The following is a 16,259-nucleotide window of genomic DNA, read 5'->3' on the forward strand; positions in this document are numbered from 1 at the left end:
TCTGACTGGGAGTCACACCTGAACCTCTGAGGTGGGAGAGCCGAGTTCAGGACATTGGTCCACCAGAGAACTCCCGGCCCCACGTACTATCAAACGGCAAAAGATCTCCCAGATATCTCCATTTCAACGCTAAGACCCACCTATACTCAACGACAAGCAAGCTACAGTGCTGGACACCCTAGACCAAACGACTAGCAAGGCAGGAACACAAACCCACCCGATAGCAGAGAGGCTGCCTAAAATCATAATAAGTTCACAGACACCCCAAAACACACGACTAGATGTGGTCCTGTCCACCAAAAAGACAAGATCCAGCCTCATGTACCAGAACACAGACACCAGTCCCCTCCACCAGGAAGCCTGTACAACCCACTGAACCAAGCTTAGCCACTGGGAGCAGACACCAAAAACTACAGGAACTACGAACCTGCAGCCTGCGAAATGGAGACCCCAAAAACAGTAAGTTAAGCAAAATGAGAAGACAGAGAAATACACAGCAGATGAAGGAGCAAGGGAAAAAACCCACCAGACCAAACAAATGAAGAGAAAATACCTGAAAAAGAATTCAGAGTAATGATAGTAAAGATGATCCAAAATCTTGGAAATAGAATGGAGAAAATACAAGAAACGTTTAACAAGGACCTAGAAGAACTAAAGAGCAAACAAACAATGATGAACAACACAATAAATGAAGTTAAAAATTCTCTAGAAGGAATCAATAGCAGAATAACTGAGGCAGAAAAACGGATAAGTGACCTGGAAGATCAAAGAGTGGAAATAACTGCTGCAGACCAGAAAAAAGAAAAAAGAACGAAAAGAATTTAGGACAGTCTCAGAGACTCTGGGAAAACATTAAATGCACAAACATTCAAATTATAGGGGTCCCAGAAGGAGAAGAGAAAAAGAAAGGGACTGAGAAAATATTTTAAGAGATTATAGTTGAAAACTTCCCTAATATGGGAAAGGAAATAGTCAATCAGGTCCAGGAAGCGTGGAGAGTCCCATACAGGATAAATCCAAAGAGAAACATGCCAAGACACATATTAATCGAACTATCAAAAATTAAATACAAAGAAAAAATATTAAGTGCAGCAAGGGAAAAACAACAAATAACATACAAGGGAATCCCCATAAGGTTAACAGCTGATCTTTCAGCAGAAACTTTGCAAGCCAGAAGGGATTGGCAGGACATATTTAAAGTGATGAAAGGGAAAAACCTACAACCAAGATTACTGTACCCGGCAAGGAGCTCATTCAGATTCAACAGAGAAATTAAAACGTTTACAGATAAGCAAAAGCTAAGAGAATTCAGCACCACCAAACCAGCTCTGCAACAAATGCTAAAGGAACTTCTCTAGGCAGGAAACACAAGAGAAGGAAAAGACCTACTATAACAAACCCAAAACAATTAAGAAAATGGTAAAAGGAACATACATATTGATAATTACCTTAAATGTAAATGGGTTAAATGCTCCAACCAAAAGACATAGACTGGCTGAATGGATACAAAAACAAGACCCATACATATGCTGTTTACAAGAGACCCACTTCAGACCTAGGGACACATACAGACTGAAAGTAAGGGGATGGAAAAATGTATTCCATGCAAATGGAAATCCAAAGAAAGCTGGAGTAACAATTCTCATATTAGACAAAATAGACTTTAAAATAAAGATTATTGCAAGAGACAATGGAGGACAGTGCATAACGATCAAGGGATCAATCCAAGAAGGAGATATAACAATTGTAAATATTTATGCACCCAACATAGGAGCACCTCAATACATAAGGCAAATGCTAACAGCCGTAAAACGGGAAATCGACAGTAACACAATCATAGTAGGGGACTTTAACACCCCACTTTCACCAATGGAAAGATCATCCAAAATGAAAATAAATAAGGAAACACAAACTTTAAGTGACACATTAAACAACATGGACTTAATTGATATTCATAGGACATTCCATACAAAAACAACAGAATACACTTTCTTCTCAAGTGCTCATGGAACATTTTCCAGGATAGATCCTATCTTGGGTCACAAATCAAGCCTTGGTAAATTTAGGAAAACTGAAATCATATCAAGTATCTTTTCCGAACACAATGGTATGACACTAGATATCAATTACAGGAAAAAATCTGTAAAAAAATACAAACACGTGGAGGCTAAACAATACACTACTAAATAACCAAGAGATCACTGAAGAAATCAAAGAGGAAATCAAAAAATGCCTGGAAACAAATGACAATGAAAACATTATGACCCAAAACCTATGGGATGCAGCAAAAGCAGTTCCAAGAGGGAAGTTTATAGCAGTACAATCCTACCTCAAGAAACAAGAAACATCTCAAATAAACAACCTAACCTTACACCTAAAGCAATTAGAGAAAGAAGAACAAAAAAAACCCAAAATTAGTAGAAGGAAAGAAATCATAAAGATCCGATCAGAAATGAATGAGAAAGAAATGAAGGAAGAGATAGCAAATATCAATAAAACTTAAGCTGGTTCTTTGAGAAGATACACAAAGTTGTTAAAGCATTAGCCAGACATCAAGAAAAAAAAGGGAGAAGATTCAAATCAATAGAATTAGAAATGAAAAAGGAGAAGTAACAACTGACACTGCAGAAATACAAAGGATCATGAGAGATTACTACAAGCAACTATATGCCAATAGAATGCACAACCTGGAAGAATTAGACAAATTCTGAGAAAAGCACAACCTTCTGAGTCTGAACCAGGAAGAAATGGAAAATATAACCAGACAAATCACAAGCACTGAAATTGAAACTGTGATTAAAAATCTTCCAACAAACAAAAGCCCAGGACCAGATGGCTTCACAGGTGAATTCTATCAAACATTTAGAGAAGAGATAACACCTATCCTTCTCAAACTCTTCCAAAATATAGCAGAGGGAGGAACACTCCCAAACTTAGTCTATGAGGCCACCATCACCCTGATACCAAAACCAGACAATGATGCCACAAAATAATAAAACTACAGGCCAATATCAGTGATGAACATAGATGCAAAAATCCTCAACATAATACTAGTAAACAGAATCCAATAGTACATTAAAACAATGATACACCATAATCAAGTGGGGTTTATCCCAGGAATGCAAGGATTCTTCAATATATGCAAAGCAATCGATGTGATACACCATATTAACAAATAGATGGAGAAAAAACATATGATCATCTCAATAGATGCAGAAAAAGCTTTCAACAAAATTCAACACCCATTTATGATAAAAAACCTTCCAGAAAAAGGCATAGAAATTACCTCAACATAATAAAGGCCATATATGACAAACCCACAGCCAACATCATTCTCAATGGTGAAAAACTGAAACCATTTCCACTAAGATCAGGAAAAAGACAAGGTTGCCCACTCTCACCACTGTTATTCAACATAGTTTTGGAAGTTTTAGCCACAGCAATCAGAGAAGAAAAAGAAATAAAAGGAATCCAAATCGGAAAGAAGAAGTAAAGCTGTCACTGTTTGCAGATGACACGATACTATACATAGAGAATCCTAAAGATGCTACCAGAAAACTACTAGAGCTAATCAATGATTTTGGGAAAGTAGCAGGATACAAAATTAATTCACAGAAATCTCTTGCATTCATATACACTAATGATGAAAAATCTGAAAGAGAAATTAAGGAAACACTCCCATTTACCATTGCAACAAAAAGAATAAAATACCTAGGAATAAACCTACCTAAAGAGACAAAAGACTTGCATGCAGAAAACTATAAGACACTGATGAAAGAAATTAAAGATGATACAAACAGATGGGGAGATATACCATGTTCTTGGATTGTAAGAATCAACATTGTGAAATTAACTATACGACCCAAAGCAATCTACAGATTCAATGCAATCCCTATCAAACTACCACTGGCATTTTTCACAGAACTAGAACAAAAAATTTCACAATTGTATGAAAACACAGAAGATTCCGAATAGCCAAAGCAATCTTGAGAAAGAAAAATGGAGCTGGAGGAATCAGGCTTCCTGACTTCAGACTATACTACAATGCTACAGTAATCAAGACAGTATGGTACCGGCACAGAAACAGAAATATAGATCAATGGAGCAGGATAGAAAGCCCAGAGATAAACCCACACAGATATGGTCACCCTATCTTTGATAAAGGAGGCAAGAATATACAATGGAGAAAAGACAGCCTCTTCAATAAGTAGTGCTGGGAAAACTGGACAGCTACATCTAAAAGAATGAAATTAGAACACTCCCTAACACCATACACAGAAATAAACTCAAAAAGGATTAAAGACCTACATGTAAGGCCAGACACTATAAAACTCTTAGAGGAAAACATAGGCAGAACACTCTATGACATAAATCACAGCAATATCATTTTTGAACCACGTCCTAGAGAAATGGAAATAAAAAGAAAAATAAACAAATGGGACCTAATGAAACTTCAAAGCTTTTGCACAGCAAAGGAAACCATAAACAAGACGAAAAGACAACCCTCAGAATGGGAGAAAATGTTTGCAAACGAAGCAATTGACAAAGGATTAATCTCCAAAATATACAAGCTGCTCATGCAGCTTAATATCAAAAAAACAAACAAGCCAATCCAAAAATGGGCAGAAGACCTAAATAGACATTTCTTCAAAGAAGATATACAGATTGCCAAGAAACACATGAAAGGATGCTCAACATCACTAATCATTAGAAAAATGCAAATCAAAGCTACAATGAGGTATCACCTCCCACCGGTCAGAATGGCCACCATCAAAAAATCTACAGACAATAAATGCTGGAGAGGGTGTGGAGAAAAGGGAACCCTCTTGCACTGCTGGTGGGAATGTAAATTGATACAGTCACTATGGAGAACAGTATGGAGGTTCCTTAAAAAACTAAAAATAGAACTACCATACCACCCAGCAATCCCACTACTGGGCATATACCCTGAGAAAACCATAATTTAAAAAAAGTCATGTACCACAATGTTCATTGCAGCCCTATTTACAATAGCCAGGACATGGAAGCAACCTAAGTGTCCATCGACAGATGAATGGATAAAGAAGATGTTGAACATATATACAACGGAATATTACTGAGCCATAAAATGAAACGAAATTGAGTTATTTGTAGTGAGGTGGATGGACCTAGAGACTGTCATGCAGAGTGAAGTAAGTCAGAAAGAGAAAAACGAATACCGTATGCTAACACGTATATATGGAATGTAAAAAAAAAAAAAAAAGGTTCTGAAGAACCCAGGGGCAGGACAGGAATAAAGACACAGACATAGAGAATGGACTTGAGGACACGGGGAGGGGGAGGGGTAAGCTGGGACGAAGTGAGAGAGTGGTATGGACACATATACGCTACCAGATGTAAAATAGATAGCCAGTGGGAAGCAGCCACATAGCACAGGGAGATCAGCTTGGTGTTTTGTGTCCACCTAGAGGTGTGGGATAGGGAAGGTGGGAGGGAGACGCAAGAGGGAGGAGATATGAGGATGTGTGTATATGTATAGCTGATTCACTTTATTATACAGCAGAAACTAACACACCATTGTAAAGCAATTATACCCCAGTGAATATGTTAAAAAAAAAAAAAAGGAAGGAAGCTAACATCATAGATTCTAAGGCTTTATTTTCATTCTCTACAGAAGCGGAAATATAGGATTGTAGTTGAGAACCTGTGTTCAACAGTTAAAAAAACAGGATTCAAAATTTCTATTAGTAATATCTGCAGAGGTTAATTATGACAGTTATTCTTATTTCCAATTTACTATAGAAAAATAAAGACTCAAAATATTAAATACCGTGTCAGAGTTCATATGGTTGTTGAATTACAACCCAAGTCTTTTTAACTCCATATACCTGCCTATGTTTTTCCTCCATATGCAATTATAGGTATATTAGGTTTTTTATTTTTAAGTTCTAATAGTCTAGGTCATAAAACTATAGAAAGGAATTTAAAACAAACAAATCTTTTAAGAAACCCAAACCTTCTGGTTACTCTTGGTCCTTGATGGAACATGTATTAATTGTTAATGAATTTCAACCAGAATGGCCTGCTTCAACCTTTTCATCTTCAAATCCATCTGGTCCTGGCTGACCTGCACCAACAGGAAATATCCAGGATGCTTCTTTGCTAACTGAATTTGTTTGTTTGTTTGTCTGTCTCTCCCCTACTAGGTCTGCATTAACATTTTCTTTCTCTTATGAAAAAATATTCAAATGCAAAGAGGAAGCAAAACACTTAATCCACTCTAGTAGGTCTGTGAGACATATGGCCTGTGGAGTAATTTAATCCAGCCCACCATGGAGTCTGAAAATTGCTTCTTCCATCCCCTGCTGTACCTAAATCTGAATGCTGGAAGAACAGTCTCAAAAACAAGAGCTCCTGAGTGCTGTTTCTAAGGGGCAAAGCTACAGAGATGTACAACAGTGGGGGTTTTTGAATTCAATTTACTGATATTCAGAACAGTTGAAGAGAAATGACTGTAGTTCCACTCTCATACAGAGCTCTAGGTTAGAACAGGAAGAAAAGAATGCAAAGGTTCTGACTCATTTAAGGAAATATGCAGCCAGATTGGATCCAGGAGCAGAAGGGGAATTTCTGGAGATTCAGATAGCTCCAGTTGATAAACTAATCCCTGTTGAGACAAATCTAACATCGTCACCTCCTCAATAATGATGAAGCTTTGTGCAGACTACCTTAGCGCGCACACACACACACACACACACACATTTTTCAGCTGCTGATTTGTGGAATTTCTAGATTCTTTAGGAAAAAAATAAGATATAAACTTGCTTGAACCCTCCTTTAAAAGGCTCTTGAATATTCTTCTTTGAGTACACATGATTAGAATAATTAATGACGCCTCCTTACAAAAATAAAAGGCTCTCCATTCCGAGGAGTTATACCCCTTGTAAGAGTCTCGTTAATTTGTTCCTTCTTAAACCCTATTCCAATTTATTTTATTTTATTGTTTTCTATTTAGTGAGCTTTCATTATCCACAGGGCTGGAGCATGTCCTAACAAGAACATGACAATTACATTAAATTAATCCAGTGACCAGGAAATGTAATTCTTCGTAAAATATAAGGCATATCAAGAAACAAAATTTGGTAGAGAATTTTCAAGGATTAACATAATTTTTCCCAGCAAAGTGTCATCATTATATCCCAGAATACTGCAACACACACAGAAAATGGCATACAGATCTCCTCTAACTGCATGTCATTGCTGAATTTGGACTTCGAGAATCCATTGTCTCACCTTGGTACTGTCTCTTCATCCAGCTGTCCATTCAGTCAGTTGATTTAACAAATAATAAAATAATATTGAATTTTTTTATGCCTGTAGAGCCTGTGTCATATTCAAAGATGAAGAGACAAAGTCCCCGAGGGCTAGCTTAGTGGATTATCCATCTCTTATTTGCTCTTCTAGCCTAGTCAGTTAAACTCCCTGAGTTCCAGTTCTAGCATTTGCTGAATGGGGATACCGCTACTTTATAGCCTTATTGAGAGGATTAAACAAGATTATCTATGTAAAAGTGCCTAGTACATGCCAACTGTTCAAGGAATATTAGTTGGTGTTGATTTCACTCCGGATCCAATATTAAAAAAAAAATACACAATGAAATTATTATCCCTGTCTCTGCTCATTTTTCCATGTTCAGGAAGGGCCTTCTCACTGAGAAAACATGCTCTAAGGGACATTACTGGATCAACTGACAAAATTGGAATACAGATAGCAAATAAGAGAAAGTTACTAGATCAATGATAAATTTACTGAAGTTGAGAACTACACTGTGGGTATGTAAGAAAATGCTTACTCTTAGGAAATACACACTCAAATATATAAGGTACAGTATCATAATGTAAACAATTTACTCTCAAATGGTTCAGAAAAAATTATACACACACATATATGTACACATATACACACACATATACATACATATTTAATAATGGAGAAAGAGAGAGTAGGCATGTGGAGAGCAAATGGGGCAATAGATTAGCAATAGGTGAATCTGGGAAAAGGGTATATGGATTTTTTGATACTATTCTTGTAACTTTTCTGTAAGTTTGAAATTAAAGCTTACAAATAAAAACTAAAGTTATGATAGTAGTAAAGACAATGTAAATATAGCTATAGTTCAGCAGTGCTGCAACCGAGGAGTGAGGAAGGGAGTTAGAGGGTGCTTGAAGTACAAAGAAGCACCTAAGGAGAATCGGAATTCATCCTGGGGAAATAGGAGAGGTATAAGATGAAGAAGGTCCCCTTGTGACTTACAAAAGATAGATATAGGGAAAAAATCAGATACAATTTTTTTAACGGGCAGAAATAAAACTCATTATTCCCCAACAGGTGGTACAGCAAAATGTAATATGTTCAAAAATATTTATCTGAGTTCATGGCTGAGAAATCAACCTACAGTGGACCAGGAGAATTGCTATGCCAATTCTCTAACCCATTTTCTGCAGAACAATAGTCTGGTGAAATGTTCCTGGGGGAAAAAAGTGACTATCAAGTTTAGGAAATGCTGTAAAGCAGAGTCTGGTCTCAGAGATTCTTGATGCATAAGGGCATTTATAGGCTCTAAGAATTCAGAAGTAAAAACCTGGATGATTTCCCAAACGTTTAGTAGGGAGCCATCTTTCTGGTGTCCTGGATTGTGCTCCCCGATGTAGACATTGAGATGGAGCTCCGGGGTGCCAGGGGAAATGTCCTACCTCAGTCACCAGATGAGGGAGACCAAGAACGCAGTTCTCTGCAGCTGAGGCCTGCCCTGAAGGCGCTGAGAACTGGAGAGAGTCTGGTGACCGCTGTCTGCCCTCCACAACTTCCTGTAGCCCAGACACAAGTCCTTCCTTGAAGAGAGCCTATCTCCATGTTGATCACATTTAGTTACACCGATTTCCATCCTGCATAATACACTTTAGCAAATGATGCTTTAAACTTCTGAGAGCAAACAAGTTATCTCTCAAGCCAAATATTAAACTGTCAGAGATAGAACACTGAAGTATACAATAATTGCTTTCACAAGTAACTTTTCTTTCATTCTTCTGTGTCTGCCCCCGGTTGTATGATCCTGGTCGTAGAATATAAGTTGTTTAAGGAATATATTTCTTTGGCATAGTGTTTACACAGCATCATAGAAGTAGACTGTTAATATTTTGATGACAATATTCTCTTTTCTCCTAATGCCTCCTTTAGATAAAACCTTACATGTTTAACGTCATGAAACCTCCTTGCTCCTCAGTACCTTTCAGTTCAAGATAAATCATTATGGTCACAGTTCAGTATAATTAAAAAAGTCCTAGAATCAATGACAAAGGGACTTACCCAGATGGGAGTTACCAATACTAATGACCTGTAAAAAATAAGTGAATTCAACTCTCCTTTCTCTATGAAAATTGGTTGACCCAATATATGTGAAAAGATTTTGCAAATTGCAATACAATCTAAAATGCAGGGGATTTGCTTGTTATTATCATATCATCCTCATCAAACCTGGCAATATTATCATTACATAAACAATGGAATACAATCACTCAGAAAGATATAGCAGGGTTCAGCCTTCATTTATTTATACACTTGTTCAATCAACAATTTTTTTTAGCATCTATGATGGATCAGGCAATGTTTTTGGTGTTCATATCGCAGGATGAGTGCATTATTGCAGCAAAAGAGGCATCAGCAATAAAAGGTTTAATAAGATGTGTATGTAATTTGTTGTTGGGAGACTTGTGACTTCAGGCACAGCCACCTATTAATTAAAGCTGATTTTTAGTATTACAAATCTGTGCCAGAGTACAAGCAAGGGAAGAAGAATTCCCCATTGTTAAATATTTACCATTTGGGTTTCTGCACTCTTGTCTCTATCAGGCACAAGCAGTGGCTCCTTTGAAAACCACTTGACAGCGAATGCACCAAGTGTGCCTCCCCTCAAAGTAACTGAAGACCAAAAACACATGATATATTCTAGAATTGTGTTGTCAAGACAATAAAAGTGGACTACAAGAGAGCCCTGCTTGATCTCAGTGAGAAAGTGTTTTCCTCAATTTTTGCAGCAATATCAGTAGAAGGAACTGGGGAGCGGATGGCAGAAAAAGGAAGGAAGGTGAGTTAATAGCCTTTTTTTGTTTAATTAGAGCTCTGTTAAAAACTTCCCAGGGCTCTTAAACATATAAATCATGTATTTCAGTCATCTAAAATGTTCTATCAATTCTGACACTGTTATATAAAACAGACTAAATTAATAACATCTGTTTGGTATATCTCAGACCCCTCCTATTATCATCTTGGAGGGCAGAAAGGTGAGTAGAAGCAAAGGAGAGAGAAGTAGGAAGAGAGGGAGGGAAGGAGGGAGAAAAAATGAATTTGGTTTATTTCATTTCATTGACAGGAGATTTTATAAATTATTGGGGAAAGATATTTAGACAAAATTTAAACTAAGTGAATTAATAAACAGATGCCAACTGGAAATGCATAATTTATTGCTAATATGCATAAGCTAGTTTAAGAATTCCAAGGTTTTTCCTTGTTTGCTGGACTAAAATATTTCCACACATAACTCTGTGTACATTTGAGGAAAAAGTGCAAAAATAGTTGCATTTAATCAATCAATCCATTTTCAATTTAGTTCAGCAATTATTTATACAATGTATACATTTTCTTATGTGTTTTAAGGGGTAGAGAAGTAACTGAATACACAGGAATGTAAAGAAGAAAAATACATAAACACCAAAAATTGTTTCCAGATTAATCTCTTTCTCCAAGTATCTTATTATGCACACCAGACTACCTGCCTGCCCTGTAAGGGCTACAACTTCCCATCTGACCCACTACTGCTCTTTCTTCTGACCCGTTTTCTCCTTTCCACAGCAGTTTTAAATGTCCAGTTGTCCTCTACTTCTTTCTCAACTTCCTAACTAATCAGTTTTCAAGAGCTGACCATTCTTCTTTTTGATGTCTCACATCCCCCCACCCGTTTTTTGGGTTTTTTTGGTTTTTTTCTATTGCAGCTGCTAGCCTTCTGTTCAGGTCAGAGGTATCATTTACGGTTTTCTGTACTGGTCTCGGCTCAACTGAATTCAGTAAGCACTTACTGACAACCTAAACAAGACTGCTTATTGGCCAAAATAAGTTAACTGACAAAGAGCAACAATATAAGTCCGCTATGTTTCCACTAGGATTATTTAATTATTAAATTTTGAGTAGAAAGGCCTTTAAAAATATTCTAGTCCAGTGCATTCCAATAAAGTTTGGTGCAATGATGGAAACATTCTATGCATGTGGCTACTGAGCACTTGAAATGTGCCTAATACTGCTCATGAACTGAATTTTTATTTTATTTTGTTTTAATTTTAATGTAAATAGCCATATTTATATGTAGCTAATAGCTACTGTAAAATGGATTTTATATATGAGAAAATATACCTACAAAAGTTAAAGTTAGTAGCCCAAGGTCACATAGCTATAAAACTCCTAAAATTAAATCCTCTCTTTTCTTTAAAAACTCATAATCATCCCAACAGCAAATTATAACTTTAAACTATATCCAGTATCTGAAAACTTCTCACCATTTCTACTGTTACCACCCTCCTGCAAGCCACCATCTTCTCTCTCTGCTCTCATCCTTGCACACAAGGATGGCCTACAAGACCTTACGTGAACTGGCTCTTACCGCCTTTCTGACATCGTCTCACCCATCTCACACTCATTCTCACTATGTTCTAGCCACATTTGTCTCCTTGCTGTTCCTCCAACACTCCAAGCACTTGTAGTGCCCTCTGCCTTAGAGCTCCTAACCCAGGTGTCTGTGTGGTAGGTTTCTTCATTCTTCTCAAATGTCCCTTATCAAAAAGAAATATATAGAGTTGTGTATCCCCTTAATATCTGTGCACCATTTTGAATGCAAGTTTTGTGAGAGAAATTGACTAAATGCTACACATACAGAGATGGAAATAGGGTCAACTGAGAAACATCAAAATGCCAAGGCTATGCCTCAGTTTGAAGCCTCAGTTGATACTATTCATCCCAGAATAAAGGTTAATATAAAAACTGGTCTGGAACCAGTAAAAACACTTAGGTTCTGAAGGGAAAACTTGGAAAATGCCTTGTAAGGGTACTTTGAATTTGAAATTACAAGGTGTAAGGAATCCCCACCAAAAAAAATAACTCCTGCTGAAGATGAGCTCACAGTCAAAATTTCCAAAAGCACTAAAGGAAAGGAGTTCTGAATGATAATGAGTCAATTTAACGAATGAGAGGTTTCATATCCAAGAACCAATGTTAACAGAAAAATGTGTAAGTGACTTTCAAATGTGTCATTCCATTCTGAAACGTGCTGGCAAGTCCCAAACGTGCAGAGCAGTCAGGCAGACTGGAGACTAATGAAAGAATTCCTGTTGTAGCTGGAGTCCAAAGGCAGTCTGTAGGCAGAATTTTTGCTTCCTCTGGGAACCTCAGTCTTCTTCTCTTAAGGTCTTTAACAGATCGAATGAGGCCCACCAGCATTATGGAAGGTAATCTGCTTTACTCAAAGTTGGCTGAATAAATGTTAAGCTTATCTAAAAAATACCTTCACAGAAACATCTAGACTCATGTGTGACCACATATCTGGGAACCATGGCTTAGCCAAGTTGACATATAAAATTAACCATCTTAAGCCCCAAAATGTTGGCCTAAATGCAAGGCAGCAGTCCAGGTTGCAGTGTCCTGTGATTTCAGCAATTCTGTTTGAGTGTCTGGCCTTATAAATATTATATTGTAATATTTCATCATAAATTTCTATATGCATAGCTAGAGAAAACACAAGACAACTTGTGTTATGAATGTGTGCATTCATTTAGCCTGTAGCAAGCATTTCTTTTTGAAAAGTTGTATCATCTAGTTCCGAATTTGTTTGCATGACCATCTCACTCTCTGATTGAAGCAGAGTGGCATTTTAGACAGATTGAAATAAATCATATTTTTATTATTACTATAATATTCGTATGATTTGCCCTCCTGTTTCCCCCCTGCCCCTATAAGAAAATAAATCACAGAAAGAGATGACACTACGTTGTACATTGCCCTATCCTTTTTCCAACTCTATTTTCATCACCAAAACAATTTACAAACATAATAAACAGCACTTTTCTCTAAGAGAGGCAGAATAGAAATCCTTTAAGACTTCTTTTTGAATTTCTCTTTTAAGGTTTTTATCTTTTGTGTGTGTGAATATTTAGCATCTCATTATTTATACTGTTACTAAGTAGGATATAAATGAACTGGCTCTTCCTATGTATCAGAGTACCAGTGTTTAGTTTTCATATGCCAAAAAGCATTTGCACTTATGCTACATAAAAAATGAATGCAGGGATTTTTTTATTTTATAATAACCTAAACATACTCAAAAAAGCTATTTTGAACTCCCTCAAGCCAATCAAAGACCTGTATTTAGATGCATAAAATACGAGAGATAAGAGGACATTTTCCTTGTCAAAAATAATTATTCTGTTTAATAATATGTTTTCAGCAATGACTACACTAGGCATCATCATACAAGACACTTACAATAAAAAGTGAAAATGAGAAGTTTGTCTATGCCATCAAGGAGATTTCAGTCAAGTAAACCACCTTTAACAAAGAAAATAAAGAAACGAGGTAAGTCCTCAAGATCCTAGAAATGGAACTAATCTTGCAGACAATCTTTTCACCCCAAGCACTTCTGGCTCAGAAAATAAAGGTAAGAGAACTTAGGTGGGTTTCATAATTGCTTTGTTCCTGATGCTAGATGCTCACCTCAAAGCATCCCAGTTGTGTCTGAACATTTGGCTTCCCTAACAAGATACGTACACCACAAAGCCCCCTCCTATGGAAGGAAATTGTCAGCTTGCCCAGACACTTTTTCCTGTCCCAGCAGGAATCCTCCTGGTTGAGATAACATGTTTCCTCTGTACCAGGATCTGCATAATCATTATTTAACGTGCACTCCGCATGCCATTCACTGGATGTTTAGTATCTATGAATGTCCTCCATTCAGATTCTTGCCTACATTTGTCCTCACCTACTTGCCTGGCTTTTAACTCACCCTTACCCCAGTGTTTAATATTTTGGACTTAGTGGCCTATTCTGTCAGCATTGTTTCAGCTGACTGCCCTTTTCCTAAACTATCTGAACTGCTTAAAGGTTTTCCTGGCAAGACACCAAGACTGGAGTAACAAATCTGGACTATCTACACTTTCTTTTAGGCAAAGTTTCCAGCCCTGCGGCTAGGCTCTACCAGCATGTTATAGTACAGACACAATGAATCTGAGTTCAGGTGTCTGATTTGCTAATTAGTTACTATAAAACTACAAGTAAAGTAGTTTTTCTCTCTTTCTTTTAGGTTATTATTAAAATGCATTGACACATTGCTGGAATATATGGGGAAAGTTCAATGTAATCAATGATTTGTATATCTAGATACATATATATATATATATATATATAATGAGAGAGAAAAGAGGATAATATTGTATATTGTGTTCCATTATCTTGGATATATTCTAGGTGCCACTTAGTGATACAGCAAAAGATAATATGAGCCCTGATCTTTAGCAACTCATGACTTAAAGGGGATAGTGTGACTTACATGGAGTTTGGAGAATTATGATTATTTGCATAGAATATTGAGGCTTATTGAATTTGATGTATTACAATTACCTCTATCTTTGGAAATCCAACCTTTCTTGATAAAATCCTGCTAGCCTGATCTTTTGAAAGGTAATCTTAAAACATGTAATATTTAGCATGAAATCATTTTACTTCCGTGGATGAAATAAATTAGGTGGAATGAGTAGAACGTGGTATGTTTTTTCTTCTGCTAGAATTCTTGCCTTCAGTAACAAAGAGAAGGGAGCTAACAATAAAGATTTACTAAGAATCAGTTATTCTACTAGGCTCTTTACATACATTAGTGCTTTTAATTCTAATAGGAACCTAATAATCAAAATATATTAATAAATTTTATACAATGGGGAAAATGTGGCTCAGGATAACTGAACAAATTTCTACAAATAAAATAACTAGTAGATTGAGCAGAGTCAAATTTGAAATCATGTCTATTTGACTTCAAAGTCCATACTTTTTAAATTGCATCCTAAGAAGAATATCTTCCTAGAACTAGACAATAGGAATTAAAACCCTGGGTAATCCTAAAATTGCCCTCCATGAATGTAATAAAATTTTATTGGCATTTTTTCCATGATACTCTACTCTACCTACTCCAGTATCCTCATACGGGAATATTATTCGCTTACATATTCTTGATGTATATTTTCTTCATTTTCTGTAAATTCTGAGTGGGTCTAAGAAGCAAGTGGGTCTAAGAAGCAAGTCTGCTTAGGCTGTTACTGTGTCCCTATTGACTTATCATTTTAAAAGATGATACACTCAATACAGTATACTTATTTAATAGAATACGAAAAGACTGTAAAGAGGGATAAATTTTTTTTGAATCACTCATTTACCTTGGTTTTATAGAAATCTAATGATTATCACTAATCATTTGAATTGTAGATTATTTTATGTTGGAATATTTCTTCATTTCTTTTATTTAAGCCAGTAATATGATGTTTTAAAAATATAAATTGAATAACATCTGTTTATTATTATTCTGAATTTATAATTTACCATGTTTACCATAAAATATTGAGGAATTTAGTGTTACTCTCTGGATATAATATCTGATTTTAGGAGTATTATACTGGAAAAAATGCATTGAGCACCTACTTCTAGGTGTTGTTGAAGGCTAGGAGATCTCTATTACACTGCAGCTTCCATGTTACATCTATAGTTCTTTTTTTTTTAACATCTTTAGTGGAGTATACTTGCTTTACAATGATGTGGTAGTTTCTGCTGTATTACAAAGTGAATCAGCTATACTTATACATATATCCTCATATCTCCTCCCTCTTGCGTCTCCCTCACACCCTCCCTATCCCACCCCTCTGGGTGGTTGTACAGCACTGAGCTGATCTCCCTGTGCTATGTGGCTGCTTCCCACTAGCTATCTATTTTACATTTGGTAGTGTATACATGTCCATGCCACTCTCTCACTTCGTCCCAGCTTACGCTCCCCCTTCCCTGTGTCCTCAAATCCATTCTCTACATCTGCATCTTTATTCCTCTCCTACCCCTAGGTTCTTCAAAACCATTTTTTTCCTTTTTTTAGATTCTATATATATGTGTTAGCATATGGTATTTGTTTTTCTCTTTCTGACTTACTT

General features: G+C 36.5%; 1 long non-coding RNA gene across 1 annotated transcript in view; it reads right to left on the reverse strand.

Annotated features, from left to right (window-relative positions):
- Positions 1-3,198: 3,198 nt before the first annotated feature.
- The window catches only part of LOC309664791, a 324,842-nt gene continuing 311,781 nt past the window's right edge, over positions 3,199-16,259 (reverse strand). Inside the window, exon 2 of the long non-coding RNA XR_014266050.1 lies at positions 3,199-15,844. This is a non-coding gene — a long non-coding RNA (uncharacterized lncRNA). The remainder of the gene's footprint in view (positions 15,845-16,259) is intronic.

The sequence above is a fragment of the Balaenoptera physalus genome, assembly GCF_965194825.1.
Source record: "Balaenoptera physalus genome assembly, chromosome: 7".
NCBI classification, from domain to species: domain Eukaryota; kingdom Metazoa; phylum Chordata; class Mammalia; order Artiodactyla; family Balaenopteridae; genus Balaenoptera; species Balaenoptera physalus.